Here is a 23443-nt window from a genome sequence, read left to right on the forward strand (position 1 = left end):
AAAAATTGTGCAATTCATTTTACACAACAAATCCCTACCTAACAAGTTCACTGGACTAGTGTCACACACTACAAACCTGTGCATGTCTGAAAATTTCCCTATCCTTACCCTTACTGGTTCAGTAAAACGAGTCTTAATCTGTGTATTAGACACACCAACCACTTGGATTACTTCGTCCGAGAGAGGAAGATTTAATATATCTGCTGACCTGACAGTTGATCTTGTCGCTCCTGTGTCTACTAAAAAAGTAACACTTTACCCATTTATTTTCCCATCTAGAAATGGTCCTGCCTGGTCTATTTCTAGAGTTGCTCCAAGTATGCACTCTTCCTCCTCTCTTCGGCACCGTCAGTAGTCCCCTTAAGACTCACTCCCCTCATTCTTTAGCCAGTATTGTTGTACTGGATTGGTACGTCTCAGTTTGTTTACCTGTTCATCATTGTAGTATCCAGAGTCTTGATTGTATTTCGGGGATCCTCTGTTCTGTGGCAAAGGCGGTTTTGGCTCTTGATTCTGCTGCTTGACAACCTTCTGCTGTTGCTGCGGATGATTACACCCCTCGTTCTGCACCTGTTGATTCAAGGATTGATTTTCATTATTCACTAATGGTGGATTCGTACACTCGGATGTCCAGTGCCCTAATTTTCCGCAGTTGTGGCACGGAAACTTTTTCTTCGCCTCTTCTATGTTCCCCTTTCCTTTTCCTGGCCTATTTCCTGGATTATTTGCTTGTTCAACCAGCTGTGCTTCTTGTCTTTCTGCAACCTTCACCTGTGCCCACATCGCTTTTTCCTTCAGCTTTCTTTGTTTCGCCTCAATTTCATCACTGAAGTACTTTGCATGTCTCAAGATCTCATCAATCTTCTTACTCTGCCAATCAACTGTGTGTTCTCGTATCATTTCACTGATTTCGGGTCTCAAGCCATATACAAATCTGTATACAAAATGACTCAAATCCTTATCACCCAGATGTTCATCTCCACTGAACTGTTTAAAAGCCAGTATTAACCTTTCATAAAAGGCATGAGCTGATTATTTTACTTCCTGATGTGTTCGATCTATCTTAACCCAATCTGTCTCTTTAGGAGGTACCTTATTCTTCAGGAATACTATGACCTGTTCATATTTTTTCATAACCTTCGGGTCTGGAGCTCCTGTTCTTTGATCTCTCGGGTATTCTTTAGCAGGCCAATCTACAACTATTTTACACTCTGCCCACAAGTCTGCTGGAACAATTATATCAAACAGGCTATTCAGGTCAATCCACAGCACTTTTGACAATTTCACAAACCTATCAACCTGCCTATACCACTCGACAGGCTTCTCTCTCAGTCGAGGGAAATCATTTGTAAATGACAAAATATCCTGCCTAGTCCATGGGACATGTGCATATCCTCCTCCAGGAATCTCTCTCATAGGATAGGCATCCACTGTTTTTTCCTTTCTCTCATGGGGAATGCTGAGTAAGTCCTGTCCACTGTATCTTCTCTTTTCTTATACCATCTATCCTTCCACTTTTCCACATCACCCCATTTTCGCAATAATCCAATCATTTCCTTAATCTGTCCTGTTCGGCCAACATCATTTAGATTCTCAATGTCCTTATCCGAAAAATCCACTCGGTAAGGCTTCTGCAAAGCTTTCACCTTGTCCATGTCAATTCCCATTTCACTCGCTATTCCTTTTAACCTGTCATGTGTATTCTTAGCCCTCCATGTGATACTCTTACACATGAATAACAACTCTCCATCATGATGATTTTTTAACGTTTCTGTAGGAATTGTTCCTGCTATAAGCTCTTCCAGTTCTATACGCAACCTGGCTACATCAATTGCCTGTGAATCTTTGTCCTTCCTTTGAAGAGCTTTCAACCAATCATTCAAATCCTCAGCCGTTATTTCTGTAGATTCCTTCCCTGTACTCACTTGTTCTGCCATCCTCTTTGGTTCCAAAATTGATCCTCCCATCATAACATTTCTTTCCACACAACCAGTATTCAATCCTGAATTAGACTGTACATTTAACTCTCCACCACATATGGTATGTCTCAACTGATTCTCTCCCGTCCTCATTCCTGACTCTTCTGGAGAACTAACCAGTCCATTTCCTACATATGGAACTGTTAAACCACTTTCACCCATTCTTTGCTTATCAAAAATAGGCATAACTGGACCTATTGTTACAGGCACCGTAACAGCTTCTAGATTCTTAGTTAATTCCCTGATTTTCTCTGTCAACTCAGATGTTGTTCTTGCTAATTCTCTTGTTTTTTCATCCTCGATTTCATTCTCTCTTTCTCTCTCTCGCTCTATCTCTCTTTCCCTTCCCGCGAAAGAGCTACCACCTTTCAGATCAGGTGTCGCAACTTCTGTTTTTATGATTTGCAAAGTATCTCTCATTGGGGTAGCAACTGGTGTTCTCACTTCTGGTTCTTGTCTATATGGAGGTGGTCTCTTGTAGATCATGTCATCCAAGACTTCATCCTCATATTCATTAGCCCCATACCTTCTCAATTCTGCATCATGTACCTTTTCCGTACCTTTCCTCCCTTCTGCTTCCTCAACAGTTCTCACAGGATATAGTCCCTCTGTCATACTAGCATCTCGCCATCTCCTCATTCGATCATGATGAGTTTCACGATCATATTTCCTCCCGAACATATACCTATAATTACCTCCACTCCTCTGCTTTTCTCGCTCATGCACCTCATCCTCCCATTCTACCAATGCCTCGAACTGTGTCGGCCTTGGTCTGGGCTCTAGACTCATCATTCTCTCCCTTAAATTTCTCAACACTGCCAGATTAAATGAACCATGTTCCGGGAATGCTAAAACACCATCTTCTCTAGTGTACTTAGCCCAATTGTCTAACCAAATTACAGGTATGATATCCATATTTCGCAACCATGAAGGATGCAGGGGTTCTTGTCGGAGGTAGTAACTCACCTTCTCTAGTTATTATATCCTTATCCTTGTCAAACCCCTTTTTAATTTTACTGAACAAGGATTTCTTTTTCTTTTCCTCTGTTTGGTAATACATTTTTGCGTTTACCACAACCCTCTAGTCCTCTCTACAACTGTACGATCTTTTGTCCAATAACAGCGCGACTCACACTAACGCACCAATCCCGGAGCGTCTACGTCACCCTGTACTTCTTCCAATCCCTGCGCGGCTCACACCAACGCACCAATCACAGTGCAAGCACTGTTCTAACCCACTGTCCAATCACAGCGCGGTCTTTTCTGACGTCAGCAGTCGCTGCAGTCGCTTCTACTCTTGTCTCCTGTCACTCGTCCACCCCTCCTTTACACAACCTTCTTGGTAGACTTTGTTTCAGATTCTACAAATCTATTAGTTACAACATATAAATATCTCCATTGTCTGCTCCGCTAACCACAGAATAGTAAAGACCTTTCCCACGAGAATCCCGCTTCTCTCTAGAACAGCGCTTGCCTCTGCTCTACGGAATTGTTACTTTCGTTGACACAGTAGCACATCCCTCTACTCTGCCCTTCTAACATACATTCATTAACTGTTTCCTCCCGGAATGTTCCTAAGAGCTTCACAATTAATTAAATGCCCATACATTCACGCACTTTCACACCAGAAAATGTAGCACATTTACACAGAATCCTGTCTTTCCCGAGAACAGCGAACAATCTGTCCTACTACAGAATTATAACATACGTTAACCAAGCAGCTTACCTCTGCTCTGTCCTTCAAACAAGCTCAGAGAATACCTATTACCTTCCCAGTGATAAGCGTTAACGGCAATCCCAAAAGGATCCCTGATACCTAAGACCAGAACTTCACAGATAACCTTCGCAACCATACACACTTCTCTTATACAGAAAATATGTCTCTAGTAGTAACACACGACGATGTCACTGAATCGAACCCAGACAATGCGACGCGCAACTTCAATTGTCACACGCTTTTCCCTGCATTCGTACAGGGCCAACAATCCCGTCTTTCCCGAGAGCAGCACTCACTTCCCTCTGCCCTACTACGGAACCGTCACCGACTCCCTACGTCCCAGAAGCCGTACACACTACATATAACTCAATACGACAACTTCAACATTTAATGTTAGTACATGTATCAACATCAATCAATAAATCCAAAAGCCTATGTACAAGCAATCTATCAGATCAAGACAATAATCAAAACCATCATACTGCTACCAGGAAACTGCTGCAGATCAGAACTTATAAATTCTCCCTACTTCCACGGACAGAGTAATTTCACAGTCATGCGCACATACACTCAACATACGCTGGTGGGGCCCATTACACCAACATTCATTCTATTACTCTATCCACACTGAATATAAGAGAGAATTCCCAAAACAATCTGCACCTAATTGGAGGTCAATGCAACCAAATTGAATTGTCTCGAGTCTTGATAAAACAGTAAAAACACATTTGAGATCTCAATAATATGACAAAGAAATAACCACCCGACACTGTAATTCAAACAGAAATTATTTTATCTAAATTAGTTTAACCCCTTCAGTGCCCATGACGAGCTGGACTCGTCATGGGCCGCGGTGGCGCTGTGCCCATGACGAGTCCAGCTCGTCATAGACCCCGCCCGCTAATGCAACGGCCGGCACTGGGCGGGGAAAGGGGCGGGCACTGAAGGGGTTAAATGAAAAGTCATTCAATTGCAAGATCATTATTCTCATATTTACCTATTCTGGCTAAATGTCGTACTCTAAGTCAGGACAGGTCTCTCATCAAAAGAATTAAGTCTCTCAGGCTGTAATATAGAGTTGCCTTCCTCTCAGTCAGCATCGATCCTCTTGAGCATAAGTTCAGGAAGAAGTGGCCTCAAACCCTCTCTAGTCTAGTAATATTTATACCAAAATTTACATGCTAAAAGTTACAAACAAGCTCTAAAACGTCTGTTGAGCAGAGCAGGAAAGGATGTTAGCTTGTAACATTAGAAAAATCTCCGCTCTTGGATATCTCAAAATTCAAAACAAGTAAATAGGAAGTCCAAAACTAATTTGTAACATCCATGGATGCTCTTCTCCGGAATTGTATCACTCGCAGTGAAGCCACCACAAGTTTCAAAAATGTTCATTTAGACAAATGTTCTCTACCAAGGATAATTGGCGATCATCCCAGAGTTGTCGTCTTTTCATAACTTTTAGTTCAGGCAGAGGCCGAGGTCACAATCAGCGAGGCCTCTCTTCATATTTCATCTACTCAAATGCAGGCTGTAGATATCGGCCATTTTCTTAACAGGCCAAAATGGACAACTTAATTAAAAAGAAACACAAAACAACGTTACTACATTGTATTGAATATACAGTGTTAATTCCCACTAATACCCTTATGTGTATGTATTTATCTAGCCATTAGCGACATAAAGAAGCATTAAAACATATTATTTTAAAGTGCAATCACATAACAAATATTACATAAGCCACACTTATTTAATTAATTTGCTCACCAACTTAGTTCACTTATTAATTTAGCCATGTAATTGCATATAGTTCTTTCATTAGTAAAGTTGGTTAATAAAAAACTCGACAAAACTTAGTACTTAATAATTAATCATTAATAATTTTAATTATAACATACAAAAATATAAGCTGATGTTTGGGTTTAAATAGAAAACCCCGCTCCAGCACTTCCCATACAGAAATACACAGAATTGCAGGCTCCCCTATTCCCGCTTTCCTCTATGCGGATGACACAGTATTGTTAGCCCTGACCCCTATAGCACTGAGACATCAGGTAGACTGTTTTGCATAATGTATGCATAATTTGAATCACTAATTAATCCAAGTCGCCCATTATGTCTTGTGGCCCGAGCAAATTAAGGCAAAACAAAATTAGCATCAATGGGCATGCTTTGAGGACTCTAGAGAACTTTTGCTCCTTAGGTTTAAACTTCAGTTCTACAGGATCATGGATTCCCCATTGTGCTCAGGCCTGTGTCAAATTGAGTAAAATTGCGGGCACAGTCTGCAACCTTATTAGACCCCAAATTAGTGGGACTGTGTCTCCACCTCCGAAAGTCTATCATTAACAGTGTATCCGTGTAGCTACTTATGGAGCAGGAGTATGGGGTTTTAGTAAATGCAGTTCTCTCCAGGAAGAGGAAAACCGCTTTTTGCGTAGGCTGTTAAGTTTACTGCCCTCCACTCCAAGCCATATTACCCACCTCGAGTTAAGCCAGGGTTTTATTGAGGACACAATCAAGCTGGCGCCAATCTTGTTATGAGTTAGCATTTGGCTGAACCCAGGCGCTAAACTCTGTAAGGACATTATATCTGACTACCTGAAGCTGGATAAGGCTTGCGCCATTCCCTGGTTGAGTTAAATACAAGATACCATTGGTTCCCTAGGGTTATCCGGGGGGTTTATTGAACCTAGTTGCATCTATAAAAATGGCAAGATGGAGGAGAAAATACTTTTTAAGGCCCACTGTGCAAATATTAAGTCGAAACTCTAGTTATCCAAACCCCCTGTGTCACAGTAATATAGTTTTCTGTACACAGACTACTCCCCTTTGTATTTGTCGCTGGGCCTGTCAAGATGGGAGCAGTCTCTTCTTTTCTGCTTCAGAGCAGGGACAATTTATTGGTCTTTCTTTTTTTAAACACTTTTTCAGATCCAGATGGGAATTTAGATTCTTGCTGTCCCTGTGGTAATTACTATGCACAATCACTATTGCACTTTATGTTCTTTTGTAATTTGCACAGCGTAGCACATAAGTACTTTTTAAGACCCCTTTTAAGAAGTCTAGGCCTTCGAGGATGCAGACCAGTCCTCTTGCACCTACAATCTCTGTGCTCACCCAAAATTGTTTTTATTGTCTGGGCTTTTTTTTTTAAAGCAGTACTCAGGGCTAGAAATGCTATCTTGGACTAGTCTGTTATATCTATATGCGCAATTCTGGCTTATTACATTGAGCTCGCTATATCTCCTCTTTATGCCCCCTCAAACGCAGCCTCCGCACTAAAACCTGTAATTGTGCACCAAAATTGTGCCCTGAAATTTGATTTTGATTTGTATTTTCTTCTGCTTATCTGAAGCTTGTATATTTGAAGTACTATTTGATGTGTCTTTCTTGGAGCTTATAAGTCTTTTACGCACCTTTCTAAGCTGTTTTTTCAACTTATGACTATTTTAAATTGTTATGTGTGATTACAGCTACATACAATATTTCTATGTACTTGTATGGCCCATTGCTTTTAGACCGTTAAAGTTATATTGAATTGAATTGACACAAAAGGTATGTAACATAAGGACTACAGATTGAACCTATAGTGCTGTTCTTTTTCACCTTTAGAAACCTCATTTCAGTAGTTTGCTTGTTTGAATTCCTGATGTGTTTGGGGGATGGAATTTCAAATAGTTTAGTTGTTTTGTTTTACTTTTATTGCCAAGATTTTGCACTAGGAGAGATGGTGTCACAAAAATCTGAGACTGGTCCTCGAGTACCACACTTTGTGCTGAATTGAGATACCAAATAAAGGCCCTCAAATCCCTATGCAAGCACCCTTGCACCTTTGAAAAGACAAATTAACAATATGGAATCCTGATAAATTTAATTTCAGCCACTCAGTAGCATATAGTCCTCGAAAACTCCGCTTGAATCAATAGTCCAGAATTCATAGAAAGTAGTAAGTTGTTTCTTTATTCAGTCTTAGCACCATCAAACATGGAATACAGTTGGTTAAATCATAAAAGATACAGATGATTCAGCCAACAAATGTTTTGTTGAACCTCTGACTTTTTCAAGGCTGATATGGTAGATAACATAGAAAAATGAGAGAAACACAATTGATGAACATCACAATGGTATTCCTATATGTCGTATTTTAATAGTGCACCTTTGCACCCTTGTGCATGCACATCCGTGTCATTAAAACCAAATTGTGTCTATATGACTTCCACTTAACATTAGTACTTCTATTTAATGGTAATAAAAGAATAAAAATCATTACTCTTAGGCACATTATACCACCACAGAGTAATACTGAATAAGTGGTCATGATAAATTTCAAAAACAGCGCAAAAAACATGTAAGATTTGCTCATACAGTGTCCACCACCGAAACCTTCTCCACTGGAAAGATCAAAGAAGAGAAAGCAATCTTAATGTGAAACTTCACCATAGAAGAGTGGAATTTAACAATTAAGATGTTATTTAAGTTTGACACAAAGTAGGAGAGATGCAGAGACATCCATAATTATTGTAAAGAGACAATTATTCCAGAAATATGATAATTAATCTGAGAAAGCGTAGCCATGTCAAATGGTATAACCAAGTTAATTGTAAAACCTACCTGAGAAAAATACAAGCAAACAAAATACATTATTTTATCACAATCAGTATATAAGATCCGTATTTCAATAATTTGGCACTAGATGTCCACAAATTTTGACCAACCCGTATCAACCAACCGGTAGTCAACTGTGTAGCTTCCAAAATTGAGTAATGTTTCTACACCAATTAGTAAAAGTTGCCTTCATGTTTTTGTCCAAAACGCTTAAGTTCCTTAATTAGCCGCTCTCATAAACAGTCCAACCTGCAGACAAATAAATTGAGATTACAACCAAAGTAAATACATGGCATATGTCATACATGTCGCTACATCACTATAGTGTAACTTTGGCTATCAAATGGAAATTGTAGCTTGTCATAATGGCAAATATACTAACCTTATATCGAATAAGAAACATTGGACATAATATCCAGTAAGAAAATAGACGTGCCAAATAACATATGTTAGATGTCCCCCTTCATGATGGCGGCAAAGTCCAGTTTTTTTCACATTTCAACGTATATTCTGTAACTAATTCCAAAATATTGAACCTAGCATCAATACATGTCTAAAAGAACCAAAAAACAAACAAGGAGAGATAATCTCATTAAAAAAATACTTTTAAAAAACGTAATCCTATAGATTAGTGTTAGAGATGGGTGTCTCTAGTTGGCAATGGTTTGCACCGTTGTCCAAGTAGGGGCCTTTCTTCCGAGTCAGGGTAAGGGGGATACACCTGGTAGCATGGTATGAGCAGAGAAGCTTATCTCATAGGCAGTGTGTAAAGCATTTGTGAACACATACAGAAATACAGTGAAAACACTACAAATGGACACCACACCAGTTTAGAAAAAAAAGGAATCTTTATCTAAACCAAACAAGACCAAACCGACAAAAGTCCACAATACAGTAATCAAGATATGACTTTTTAAAAGGTAAAAAATAGTTCTGTTCAAAGCAAATTGCAGATGCAACACTTTTCCCACAAAGTACCCTGGAGACGTTGTGCACACAAACAAAAACTGTTGCAGGGAAGGTGATGCGTCGATTCCTTACACCCAGAGAAAGTGATGCATTGGTTCCTTACTTCAGGGGAGGTGATGCATCGGTGCCTTACTGCCTTGCAGGGGCGGTGATGCGTCTGTTCCTTACTGAAGGGGAGGTGATGCATTAGTTTCTTACTGTGCGTGGAGGTGATGTATCGGTTTCTTACTGTGACCCTGGTGTTCTTGCCAGCGTGGCACCCAGAAGCGATGCAGGAGGATCGGGGATGCATCGAATCTCGATGCAGTGATGACACTGCATAGCTCTCTCCAGCAGCGGTCCCATGATGCATTGGTTCTTGCAGCTGCACATCAGGGCTGCTTCGGAATCGTTGCTGTGATCTCGGACTTCGGAGATCAGTGCACAGGATTCAATGCGCAGCAATTTCTCGAGCCACGGCAGGCACTGCAACGGTTTCTTCGGCAATGAGTCGTAAACAGGTGCGGATGCGTCACACTTCTCGAATATGTGTTACTTTTCCAGCTCCCAGTGGCAAAAAGCCTCCAGAGGTCCAAAACAGCAGCAGACACCTCTTAGCAGATCAGAACTCCCAGCAAGGAAGTTCAGGGGAGCTGGTGAAGGCTTTGTGTCCTTGAGACTACAGAACGGGAGGCAAGCTCTTCTTTCAAGCCCTTAGAGATCTAGCAGGGGACACAGCACACAGCAAAGTCCGTTCTCCTTTCCATGGCACAAACAGCCACTGCAGGCCAACCCCAGACAGCACACAGCAAAGGGGCAGTACTTTTACTCGGTTTCTCCAGCTCTTCTCCTTGGCAAAGCTTCCTCTTGATTGCCAGAATGATCTAAAAGTCTGGGGTCTGGTCCCCTCTTTTTATAATACAAAATCCTTTGTTCTCTGTGGTAGAGAAGCTCTTTATATTCTGAGTTCAGGGATACCAAACTCTACTTTCCTATCTTGTTCCCATGGGCAGTAATGCTCATAAGATGTTATTGGCAAACACTCCATTCTACCCTATGGGCACAGATAGCCTTACAATATTGAAAAGTGAAATTGGCAGTATTTCACTATCAGGAGATGCCACACAGATCAGGGCATGTCCCCCTTTCACATACACTGCACCCCACCCACAGGGCTACCTTGGGCCTACCTTAGGGGTGGCGAACATGTAAGAAAAGGGAAGGTGAGGGCCTGGCAAGTGGGTGCAGTGGCCAGGTCGACAAGGCAGTACTAAACTCTGCACAGACACTGCAGTGGCAGGTCTGAGTTACCTTTGCAAGGCTGCTTGTGTGGGTGGCACAATCAGTGCTGCAGGCCCACTAGCAGCATTTGATTCACAGGCACTGGGCACACATAGTACAGTCTTCTAGGGACTGACTAGTAAACTAAATATGCCTATCATGGAATCACCAATCCATAACAACAATTTACAAGGAGCACTTGCACTTTGACACTGAACAGCAGTGGCAAAGCATCCAGACCAGCAAAAACAAAGTCCAACACACAGCAACATAACAGAAGGTAAAGGCAAAAATACAGGGGAAACCCACGCCAATGGCGCCATGTCTAACAATTATCAATTACTATACCAAGACCAAAAAAGTGTTATCTCAGCATGCACAGTTGTACAGTGACTGCTCTTTTTTTCAAAGTTTCCAAAATATGCATTTGCAACTATTTCATGAAGTACCAGTGGTCCCTGGAAAGATATAGTCTCTCACACACTGCCTCCTCCCATTATATTAATATAGAGGAACACATTACCTTGGACCTTGATAAGTCCAAGTCGCCAGGTATTTCCTCAGGCTTATTAGACTTATTTTTTTAAAACATCCTTCATATCACCTGGTATATTGCACACCAAACTCCCCTTAAACAAAAAGGATGTTCACTTTCTTTGACAGCATGTTTTCACCTATTGATCATGAAGCACATGTCCTGTCTCAGCAGGTTAGAAACAAACACCACAAACCATTTTTGTATTAGTCAAAGTTACAAGTCTTGGGAATTGATATATTGCCATGCTGCATATCAAACCATGCAAAACATATTAGCCCTTGTTTGCTGTAAACTCCCACAAGCCCCTTCTTACGAATGAATGGCCAAGTAAAGTGGGAGTATACCGTCCCAGCGGAAAAATTCAGCTGAATATCGGAAGCCATCTTAATCAGATCACCAAATAATAGCCAAAACAGTTTGTATTAACATCTCCTATTGTCCACATAGGCCTACCTAAACAAGAATGCAACCTCTGTATTAAAAACACTGTGATCTTACCGTACGGGCTCAGTCAAATGTAGTGCGCGCCCTGTATCTGCTAAAAGCTGGCACCACGAGTAATTTAAGCGGTGACCGCTCAGTCATGTGATCTATAAAGATGGAAAGTAGACGAATTGCGAAATGATTTGTTATGTAACTCTCTTCCTTTATGCACTAAATACAAACCAACATCCGTACAAGGACCTTCTTGCAATCATGGTTCCGCAGCCATCTTAAAACGATGTTTGAACCCATAACATGTTAAAAGCTAATATTATCTGTTGCTCTAGCGAATGCATGTGTGCAATTATTTTTTAATCCATATCTATTTATAAGTGGACTAGGTCTCCGCTGCTAGTCCATGTTGTTTTAATGAAATGCACATAATTATGTGCTTATGCATTTTTCCATACTTCTGTTTGTAAGTGACCTAAAAACTCCATACTTGTCACCGCTAACAAAAAACTGGCAAGTGCTAGAGATCCCTGAAGAGACCATGTAATAAGAAAAATGGCAGTCCTAATAGAAAGAATGAAGAAGGGAAACAAAGATAGTAGTGTTACCATCACAGAAATGTACTCCTGTCACCATATGTCACCATGCTGGGAAGTTCTACATATATAACCCAGGTGATGCAACACATTATATCTGAAAAATGGGGGAGGGGGCGTACACTACTAGTCTTCAAAAAAGGCACATGTTAAAGCAAAATAGATTAGAATTAACATAAACACAACAATAGCCGAGTAATGTTATAGTCTTTTACAATACTATTGTCACCTGGTTTGTGAATGTATACATGGTCGGATTGGGATCACAATTTGGCCCGGGCACTGACTTAAAAAGTGGCCCACATTCGCGGGCGTGCCCTTTCATGAAACACACAATGAATGTAAGTGGGAGGATATTGTTCTTGGGAAGAACACAGGGCCAAGGTGACAATGTCGTACAAGCTGAGCAACTTAAAAACAGCGAGGTCCCTTTCTATTACAAAATTATTCCCCAGCCCTCCAGCGCTTGAGCACTTGAAAAACAGCGAGGCCCCTTTCTCTTACAAAATTATTCCCCAGCACTACAGCACAGGATCACTTGAAAAACAGCGAGGCCGCTTTCTATTACAAAATTATTCCCAAGCCCTCCAGCGCATGAGCACCTGAAAAACAGCGAGGCCCCTTTCTATTACAAAATTATTCCCCAGCCCTCCAGCGCATGAGCACATGAAAAACAGCGAGGCCCCTTTCTTTTACAAAATTATTCCCCAGCACTACAGCACAGGAGCACCTGAAAAACAGCATGGCCCCTTTCTCTTAAAATATTATTTCCCGGCCCTCCAGGGCAGAAGCACCTGAAAAGCAGCGAGACCCCTTTCTATTACAAAATTATTCCTCAGCCCTCAAGCGCAGGAGCACCTGAAAAACAGTGAGGCCCCTTTCTATTACAAAATTATTCCCCAGCCCTCCAGGGCAGGAGCATCTGAAAACAGCGAGGCCCCTTTCTATTACAAAATTATTCCCCAGCCGTCCAGGGCAGGAACACCTGAAAAACAGTGAGACCCCTTCCTCTTAAAGCATGATTCCCCAGCCCTCCAGCACAGGAGCACCTGAAAAACAGTGAGGCCCCTTTCTCTTAAAACATGATTCCCCAGCCCTCCAGCGCAGGAGCACCTGAAAAACAGCGAGGCCGCTTTCTATTACAAAATTATTCCTCAGCCCTCCAGTGCAGAAGCACCTGAAAAGCAGCAAGGCCACTTTCTATTAAAAAGTTATTCCCCAGCCCTCCAGGGCAGGAGCACCTGAAAAACAGCGAGGCCCCAGCTATTTGTAAATTATTCAGCACTCCCCAGCCCTTCACTGCCTCAGGGCTATGGCCTGGCAGGTGAGGGGATAAAGCAAAAATCACAGCTGCTTGGCCATCCATGGGAGTGGGGGGGAGGCTAAGGTGAAGATGGTGTGAGTTCCCAACATCACCTGGCCCCCACAGCGAGACCCATTCTTCCTCGCCCACTATGCCCTGAATGAGAAGGGCTGTGGTTGAGGTGTTAATGCAAACACTGTTTCAGGGCTGTGTGGGTCCCAGGTGAAAATGGCTCAATGGCCTGAGCAACACCTTGCCCCCTGGGAGGCGATTCTTGCACACAATCACCCCTCCCCAGCCCACCATCAGCGCGATTGCTTGGCAGGGGTTGAGGAGAGGCCACAGCTGATCATCGCTGAATGGCAGCACAGCGTGGCTGCTTTCCTCTCCCTGTCCAATGCTTTCTGGACTGGGAAAGGGGGGAAAAACTGCCCACAGAGGGCACTGAGACACCGGCCCTTCGGCCAATGCCCGATTGCCCGCAGTACCAATCCGTCCCTGAATGTATATAATCCATTTTAAATCCATATTCGATACGTACATATAGAAGTCATCCTAGAAGATGATTGCTTGATCCACATGTATATTGTGTTCTTATATACGTTCCTTGACGGGGACATATTGGGCTCCCGATATATATTATCTTACACATGCATGGCAATACATAGACAACATATTTTGTATTGCAGTTTATGAAAGCTTCAATTCTGTATTCCTTTCTGTTGTTAAAACTGATGTTATGTGTTCTGTGCATAGCCAAATTACGCATGTTGCATGAGCTGCACTTGTAAAAGCATTTAGGTTTACTTGGCAACCATGTGTGGATTTTCTCATTTTGTGGTGGCAGACAGCTATTACAAGCTGTATAATTAGATGTAAGTTTGCTGTATACATGCATACCCAAAGAAAAGGAATTGGAGACACCCCTACACCACAACTGCCTTGTATGTATATGGATGTTCAGAACAGAACAAGGAAATCCCCTTCCATTGAGCAACACCCATCACATAGAGGCTTCTATAAAATAGAAAATGCGTCATGGCATGATCATTGACTATGCCTATGCAGGTTTCTATTGTACTCTTTTCATATATTAATAAGTGTTACTGAAACAGATGTCAGAGTGCTACAGGGCATAACCATGCAATTAATTTAGTACATAAAAGACCTCTCCCACTGTTTAGCATTTTTGAATTGCACTGCCTCTCCTTTAAGCCAGGAGACTCTTCAAAACCCAAATGATGCACATATATTGATAACGATCCCTTTAGCAATGCTTGACATTGCATTCAATTGCTCTGGTATGTTGCCTCACTGTTTTGCAACACAGAACAACACATTAGCTCAAACATTTTTTGGAACAGAAAATGTAACCCTAACACTTTTTGTACACTGAAACACTATTTTTTAGCGCAAATGGGCCGGTTCTGCCTGAGCAAATGGTAAATTGAGGACTGTGGCGTTTATAAAATGTGAAAGGGGACTTTGATGCAAAAACTAGGTTTTTAGCATGGTGAGGATTGTTACATTGATTAAAATGCAGAGAATTGCAGAGAATAACTAGATTAAAAGGAGAAGGTGCTCCAACTCAAGCGACTGCCACCTCATCTTTAAAAACAGACATAGGTACACAGGAATTGTGTCAAAAAACTCGTAGTCCCATGCACAGTAGTGTAATTCAAGTTAACCAAAACACCTACAGTATGGGACATGGGCAAATCAAAAAAGGAATGCCAGATTTAGTCCGCCTTTTTTCCTCCACATGGGTATAATTTGTGCATCGGCATGAAATCTCTACCCCTTATTGGGAATTTGGGGCACTTTCCCTTCTTAAAGCCACACCTAGTCCACAGTTTTGCAGGAGTAATGTTAGGCGCACGTGTAGTTTGGCAAATGCCATTGGGAATGCTTGTGAATGCCTAAAAGGTCCCTACTTAGTGGGTGGTCCTAGCATTCGCTCTGGTCAGTCTTGGAATTCCGGTTCTCGCATAGCTTTAAAATACATTGTTGTAAATATCCTATATATAGTATGTAATTTGTAGTCACATATGCAGTTTTTTAGCAAGCAAAGTGAAATTTTGTGCACATATGTTATGTTAAATTAATTTTATACATTGCACAGCTACCCAACAAGGGTTTCCCAGTGCTAAACCTGACTAGGAACCAAAAGCAGTAAATGAAATCAGAAATGCAGTTTAAAATTATTAATTAAATAGCCATGTTTTTAAAGGTTTACGAAAAATCAAATATGAGGTTTCATTACGAATTGCAATGGGGAGGGAATTCCAAAACACTGGACCAAGACAGGCAAATGACCGACCACCCATTCTTTTAAGTTTAACACTAGGCACCACAAATTTACCATGAGTGGCCGAATGAAGCACACGAGAAGGCTGGTAAGGGTGAACCAAGGTTTGTAAATATTTCGGAGAGGAACCAGTTTTAATTTTACACATATAACTCATGGCCTTAAACTTCACATGGTTTTCAACCTTAAGCCAATGAAGATTACGCAGGGCACTGGAAGTTGAAGAGTTTTTAGAGAGCTGACATAGCAGCCTGCAGCAGAATTTTGGACCACCTGTAGTTTCCGTGTAACATCCTTATTTGATCCCAGATAAAGGATGTTTCCATAGTCCATTCTCAAGGTCACAAGTGCCTGGACTACGGTTTTCTGGGTGGAAACCGGAAGCATCCAAATAATTTTTTTCAACCATTTTAAGATGGTAAAACAGGTGGCAGCCACCTTTACAGCCTGCTGCTTCATAGATAGATTATCATCAATCAGGACTCCCAAATTGCGGACATAGGCAGAGGGCTGAGGAAGATCACCCATTTCGCACGGCCAATGCTGGGGGCCCCAAAGATTTTAATTTTTTCGCAAAATGAGGACTTCGTTTTTTTCGCCGTTAAGCTTAAGAAGATTAGCTTGCATCCATGATGCAATATGTCTTAAACCAGTCTGAAGAACTGAGGGTCCACACATCTTTTCCATAGAACGGGAAAAGATGATCTGGGTGTCGTCAGCATAAGAAAATAGGCACAGCCCTGCCTCCTCTGCTATTGTTGCCAAAGGTTTGACATACAGATTAAATAAAAGAGGAATCAGAATAGAGCCCTGGGGTACCCCATAAGAAGAAGGGTAAATTTTAGAAGTGGCTCTGGATGATAAGACTTGAAATGTCTACTTGGCAAGAAAAGACGAAAGCCAACCAAGTGCTGAGCCAATAATACCAAAAGGATTGCAAAGATTTAATTAACACGGTATGGGACACCGTATCAAATGCAGCGCTCAAATCAAGCAATATAAGAGCTACGGTGTCCCCAGCATCCAGTCGCTGTCGTAGCACCTCTGATACTCCAAGCAGAGTTGTCTCAGTAGAATAGCCGGACTGAGAGGAGTGTAGAAGGTTAGTTGATTCGACAAAGCAAGTGAGTTGCTGATTAATGTGTTTTTCCAAAATTTTGGAATAGGTAGGAAGCAAAGAAATAGGCATAAAATTCGATAACCGAGATGGATCAGCATTGGCCTTTTTTAAGAGAGGAAGAACCATTGCATGCTTCCAATCTGAGGGGACAACGGCTTCTCAAATAGAGGCATTAAGCAGCTGCATACTTAACATCAGGGAAGATGAGTCCAGCTGCTGCAGCACAGATACAGGGATGAGATCACAAGGAGAGCCAGATTTAATGCTATTTAAAATCTTTTTAAAACAATTAATATCAAACAGTGTCCAGGTTTCAAGTCTAATGGAGTTCTTCGCCCTGTAGTCAGACTCAATCATAGGAGGTGGCATAGCAGAAGCCACTATCTGAGTATTTTGTAATGCAGAGTATATTTGCTCTACTTTATCTACAAAGTAAGTAGCGAGGTTGTCGCACTGTTGTTCATTTAAAATAGGTGGCATTGACTGTGTGTTAGAGCCGGCAAGTTTTTTCAGCATGTTAAACAAGGTACGCAAACAGTTCTGGGCATTGGAGTTAGTGGTGGAGACATATTCCTTTCTAGCTAATTCACAAAGAGCTTGATTATGTTTTAAGGCTAGCTTATAGTTAGATTTAAAGTCCTGTGAGTAATTCCTCCTCCAGCTCATTTCCAGAGTTTTACATTTGTTTTTTTCAATTTTTAATTGCTCTGTGAATTAGGCCCAAATAGAAGTGATCCTTCTCACATGTGTGGCTGCTGTTCACTATGGAGCAAATTCACATTGTACTTTAATGACTCTACCAAATGTAAATCCCCATACTGTTCCCACAAATTTCAATAGAAGTAAATGGCCTTTTGCAGAAATCACCTTTAGATTGAACATTTGCAAGACAATTCAGGTTAGTTCAGTTGTGCAAGGAGTATTCTTTTAAATGGAATACAATTATAACATTTCTCTAATGCACTTAGCATGAATATATGACGTATTAAAAATGGTAATTCATAAAAAAAAACTCTCCTCTGTATTATATCTATCCCCAACACCTCCTTGTGCTTCACCCTTCAAAGAAACTTCAATCAAACTTTTAACCTCTTCGGTGCCCGTGACGAGCTGGACTCGTCATGGGCCGCGGTGGCGCTGTGCCCATGACGAGTCCAGCTCGTCACAAACCCCGCCCGCTAATGTAACGGCCGGCACAGGGCGGGGAAAGGGGCGGGCACCGAAGGGGTTAAACAATCATTAGATTTCAATATGTAGCCTGTGGACTGCCAATGGTCAATAGAACAGTGAGGAAGTATTGTAGTCCTTTTAGTTTACATCTTTTAGTTTACATCTTAAGAGCCTCAGTTATTTTTGAAGCAGAACATTTCTGAGGATTTGTTCTCATTTATGTTTTGGAAATAATTTCAAAGGTTCCTAAAGTATGAAGAAGATCATTAAGAAAATACTAAGGTTACATTTCATGCATTTTAGTTTATTCATCTTGCCAACCTTAATGGATCCTAATTATCTGAATTTAGAGCGATATTTGATTTCTACACAGACTAATACTGGAATCATAAAATAGGTATCATCATATTTGTTTCAGTAAAAAATATTGATTTTCACAACTTTGCCATTTATAGTATACTAAGAAGGAATACAATTAATAGCTCAACAATTGCAATTCAATTTTTTGGTGTCATTTCACTCAAAGCTGTTTCTGCTAAGGATTATCCCACTCATTCAACCATTGACGATATATGTTTCATTAAAAATATATATTTGTTAGAAATACAGTCAGAGTGTGTGTGGAATATTTGATACTCTATTTCTTTATTGTAGTTTGTCCAAATAATTTACATTCTTAATTCATTTCCACCTTTGAGGGTCAGAGCCGTTTTACCTTTGAACAGAATTTGAGTTGAACTTCTTTGACACATGCTTCAAACATTTATAGTGTGCAAGTTGTTGCCACTAGACTGTCATATCTGCATATCATTAATATTTGTCGGACATTTATATAATAGTTTATTACCTACATTGTTAATAGACAGTGCCAGTTACTTCACTCTCCTACCTGAAATAAATTTCACCAGCATGTTTTCGCTGTATTGTCTCCAATTTCCAGAAAATGTTTTATGTTCTCTTCTTTTTATTCTACTTTCCAATTGTCTGGGATTTTTGTAATATTGTACAAGCAAACCATTTCCTATCAATGATGTGCATTCCCTGATTTTATTCACCAGTGGATTGTTATTATTCAGAGGCACCATCTCCTGCAGGTTTTGGCATGCACACATTGCAGTGTGAGAAGAGACATTTTCTAAATGTATTATATGTTGGCCCTTTTAAAATAAAACATTTTAGGCATGAGTTCATTTAAAAATAAACAAGAAGGACATGCCTGAAATCATCAACCAGACCCACATCATTGTTATTTGGCCGAATATTTTCAATGGAGTAAAAGAAAATATTGGTTCACCCATTCAAAAAGTGATGTTAATTTGACAGCCCTGAGCACTCAGTAAGGCTGGCTAACAGAAATGAAGGTTCTTGAGTGGAGTATTAATCCATGAAAAGTGGGGCCCATGGCTCTACTAAGGGTACTAGGGTAGCGGAGACTCATTTTACATGACTGCGAATTCTGGTAAAAAAGAGACTGGTCTTTTATCATCATATTTATATTGATGTGTAATGCATATTTTAGACTTCATTAAATATTGCAGCATCAATAACAGTCTGACAATCTATATAAAGTATTACCTAGAATAATTTAATTAATTCATGTATATAATTGAAGTTTGAGATTTGCTTGATCCATAATGAAGTAAACTATTCCAAGTCTTTCTCAATAGTGTTTCATTTGTTCTTAGAATTTGTTTTGTATGAAATGTATGTATTAATATATAGGGGCACATGGTATGAATTCCCAAATGAAAGAAGTCTCACTCCAAGGCATTCACTCATGGTCAGCCTACTAAAGGCGGCATCTGGGTAATCCAAGGAAAGGTGTGCGGAACCAGGAGAGATGACCGACTCCCTCCAAGCGGATGACGGTGAGTGGAAAGCTGCACGCAGAGGTGAAGAGGAGACAGCGATCGCGGAAGCCACGTCGGGCCGAGGTGGCAAAGATACAGAGATCGGGGCACGAGCATCCTGGCTATATCGTAGGGGGAGCCGCCGCTGCAGCCGACGGACGGTCCCCTGGACCAAGACCCCTGCCCTTCCCACCCACATACCCACCCCTCCTCCCCCCCCGACAATACACCGAGCACAAAAAAAGGAACAACCCGGGCCCTGTGAGAAGGAGGCAGGGAGGGAGTAAGTAAGGCCATGTGACTAGAGGGAGAGCAAGCGATTAGACTGCAGGAGGCCGTGATCTCGGAGGTTGCATTTGGCCTCGGTGGTGGAGAAATTTAAGATCGAGCCCGGCCTTCCTGGCCACACTGCAGGGCAACGCAGGGGGAACCTCCGCTGCGGCCGACAGACGGTCCCTGGGAGCGGGACTTCCGCCATCCACACCCGAACACTCCCAGCACGATGCCAAGAGATAGCCCAGGACTCGGAGGAAAACACAAGGAAAGGAGCACAAGCAGGGCCGCATAGACGGGAAGAAGGAGAGCAACCAGAAACGGCCATGCTCCTCCAGGCCATTCAAGCCTCAAGAGAGATACTGGAAACCAAAACAGGGGAGGTAGGATCTGAAGTAATACTGCTGCACCAAGATCTGAGAAATGTGTCTGAAAAAGTGGCCAAGGCTGAAAAAGATACCACGGAAACTGAAGAGGCGCTGAAGGGGATACGAACAGAAATGGCAGAGCTTCAAGAGGCCAGCACGAGCATGCTCTGGTGCATTGAAGAACCAGAAAATCGAGCTCGAAGGAACAAACTCAGATTTGTGGTCTATCATGAAGGGTTTGATCAGGCAAATGTGTCACACTTCCTGTCCACGTGGCTGAAAAACATTATTACAGCAGGAAAATCCTTCACCTGTTTTGTGATCAAAAGGGCGCACAGGGCATTGAGAGTATGACCCCCACCAGGCGCACCCCCAAGACCAATAATAGTGAGGTTTTTCAACTTCCTGGATAGGGATATGATCCTGAGGGAAGTTAGAAGATTGGGAGAAGTACGACATGACAACTCAAAAATTATGATCTTCCCGGACTATAGTCGAGAGGTGCAACATCAAAGGCAGACTTTTGATGCAGTGAAGGCCAAACTTAGAGCACACAACATATAGTATATGTTAATGTTTCCTGCAAAACTTAGTCATCTTCATGGGTAAGACGTATTATTCCAGTCTCCAGAAGAGGCTAGGGTGGGGTGGAGGAAAGGCCAGTCCTCCACCCCCCAGGTCCGCCAAACACAACGCACACCAGATCATCTGGAAAGACACCTCGCAAACGCAAATTTGAATGCTGGAGAAGCCAGGCCAAAGGAGGAACCCCATATCCGCTAAAAGGAACAATGACATCTGGCAGGGACCCCAGGAAAAAAGGGAGACCCCACACATCACGGACACCCTAAGGAACAGATGACTCCACCGTACGAAAATCCGTCTCTGAATCGGAAAATCAAGATGCATCCTCAGACAACGAGATCACACACCCATTGGTTGCTGAAATAAGAAATATGGAGCGCAACTCAGACCCGGGACATCCAGCACCACGGGAGGAAACTACAGACCCACCAAAGTCAGGAGAAAGAACGACAAGGTCGCTCCGGCAGACAAGGACCATATGGTATCAACGCCTCGAGTTCTTAAGAGGCAATGAAGAGATGCTTTACAAAGTAGACTGTTTCAATTGCAGGCTGTGAGAGTTTAAACTCGTAACACAAAAGTTGTTTTACGAGGGAGTGCAACAGAACTGTCCTCCTCTTACATAGTGACACTTGATGGTTGGGGGGTCATTTGATGTGAGAAGGCAGGGGGGAAGTAGGGAGGGTGGTTATTTGGGAGGGTTGGAGACCAAATGTCCTACAAGTTAGTTTTTTTGCAAGTCCTGGTGAGGCAATGGTATAGACATCGAAATAAATATTCTCAGTATATGACACACATATGTATAGGGAAAACAGAAGATAAATACCACTCATGCAGGCCCCCATAGACAGTCCAACCCTCATGTGCTTGATGTGGAATGTGAATGGCCTTGGAGATAGAATAAAAAGGGGACTGGTGCTATGCCATATTAAACGCCTTCATACAGATGTGGTGATGCTCCAGGAGACTCACCTACAAGGCACCAAATGCAGATTCCTGGGGAGGGGAGCATACAGAGTTTTGGCACACACAGGTTACACCACTGGATCCAGAGGGGTGGTGATCATGATAAGAAAGACGCTCCCTTTTGCCACGACTCGCATATGGACAGACTCCGGTGGAACATATGCCGGGGTGACGGGTACTTGGGGCAGACTGATACTGACCCTGATCTGTGCTTATGGCCCTCTGCGATTGCAGACACGCACACTACACAAAATCACAGAAATCCTTGTTTAAGCCCTGGCCTCACTACATATGATAGGAGGGGACTTCAACGACGTGATGGACATATCTCTAGACCACACCGGAGGCAGGCCACAGAAGACACCACCTACAGCACTGGCACAATTTGCGAATACAATGGTATTGGTAGATGTGTAGCAGACACTGAAACCACAGGCCAACCACTACTCATACTTTTCCAGGGCCCACAAGATGTATTCGAGGCTAGACTACATCCTTATTCCAAAGGGTGAAGTGGGGGAGGTCCTCCAAGAAATAGAATACCTAGCCAGAGGGCTGTCTGATCACTCACCACTGTGGATTAAGCTGGGGGACAGAAATCAGAAACAGCAACCACAATGGATGAATCCATTATCCGCGGTCTAAGGACCGACACTGAGCTCTTCTTTAAAGAAAATGAGGGAACAGTTGAATCAAGGGTCACACTCTGGGAGGCATACAATGCGGTGTTAAGAGATATGGCACAAAACCGCATAGGGTGGGAACGGAAAGAAGAAGTGGAACGGATAGAGACAATAGAACACCAATTCCTGACGCTAGAAGAGATGACAATCGCAAGACATGATACAAAGCTCACTAGGTAACTGGAGACACTTAGACAGGAGTATAGAGACATAGCGCACAACGCAGCTAGGGACCAGCATTTAGCCATTCTCCATTGACTATACGACCTAGGAAACAAAGCCGGGAAACTCCCGGACTTGCTTGGCAAAAAAGAAATAGAAAACAGGTGAGTTGAGTCCATAGTAGATGGCCAAGGACAGGAACACATAACTGATGAACAGTTTGCGACAGCGTTCACTACATACTATAAAGATTTCTAGAAGGATAAACCCTTATCTGAAATAGAGACCTAATTGACAGAAATAGAGACCGCATCTTTAGAAGAGATAGAGAGGCGCTAGACGAGCACTTGTCCATGCAGGAGGTCAAAGGGGCCATAATGAAACTCCGCACAGGGAAAACCCCGGGGCCTAATGGCCTGCCTGCGGAACTATAGGACAGATGCTCAGATCTCCTGAGTACCCACCTACTCAACCTCTTTCAAGACGCCTACGAGGACGGAATACTCCCTACAGACCTCTGACTTACCACAATTGTGACCATACATTAGGAGGGTAA

General features: G+C 42.1%; 1 protein-coding gene and 1 long non-coding RNA gene across 3 annotated transcripts in view; one reads left to right on the forward strand and one right to left on the reverse strand.

Annotated features, from left to right (window-relative positions):
• INPP4B (inositol polyphosphate-4-phosphatase type II B) overlaps positions 1–23443 on the forward strand; it is a 2419090-nt gene that overhangs the window by 1280534 nt on the left and 1115113 nt on the right. The gene's annotated exons all lie outside the window — the stretch shown is intronic.
• Positions 7632–23443, reverse strand: part of LOC146862397 (uncharacterized) — a 64102-nt gene continuing 48290 nt past the window's right edge. The window contains exon 3 of the long non-coding RNA XR_014978121.1: positions 7632–8550. This is a non-coding gene — a long non-coding RNA (uncharacterized LOC146862397). The remainder of the gene's footprint in view (positions 8551–23443) is intronic.

The sequence above is a fragment of the Triturus cristatus genome, chromosome 2_2 (genome assembly GCF_964204655.1).
Source record: "Triturus cristatus chromosome 2_2, aTriCri1.1, whole genome shotgun sequence".
Lineage (NCBI taxonomy): Eukaryota > Metazoa > Chordata > Amphibia > Caudata > Salamandridae > Triturus > Triturus cristatus.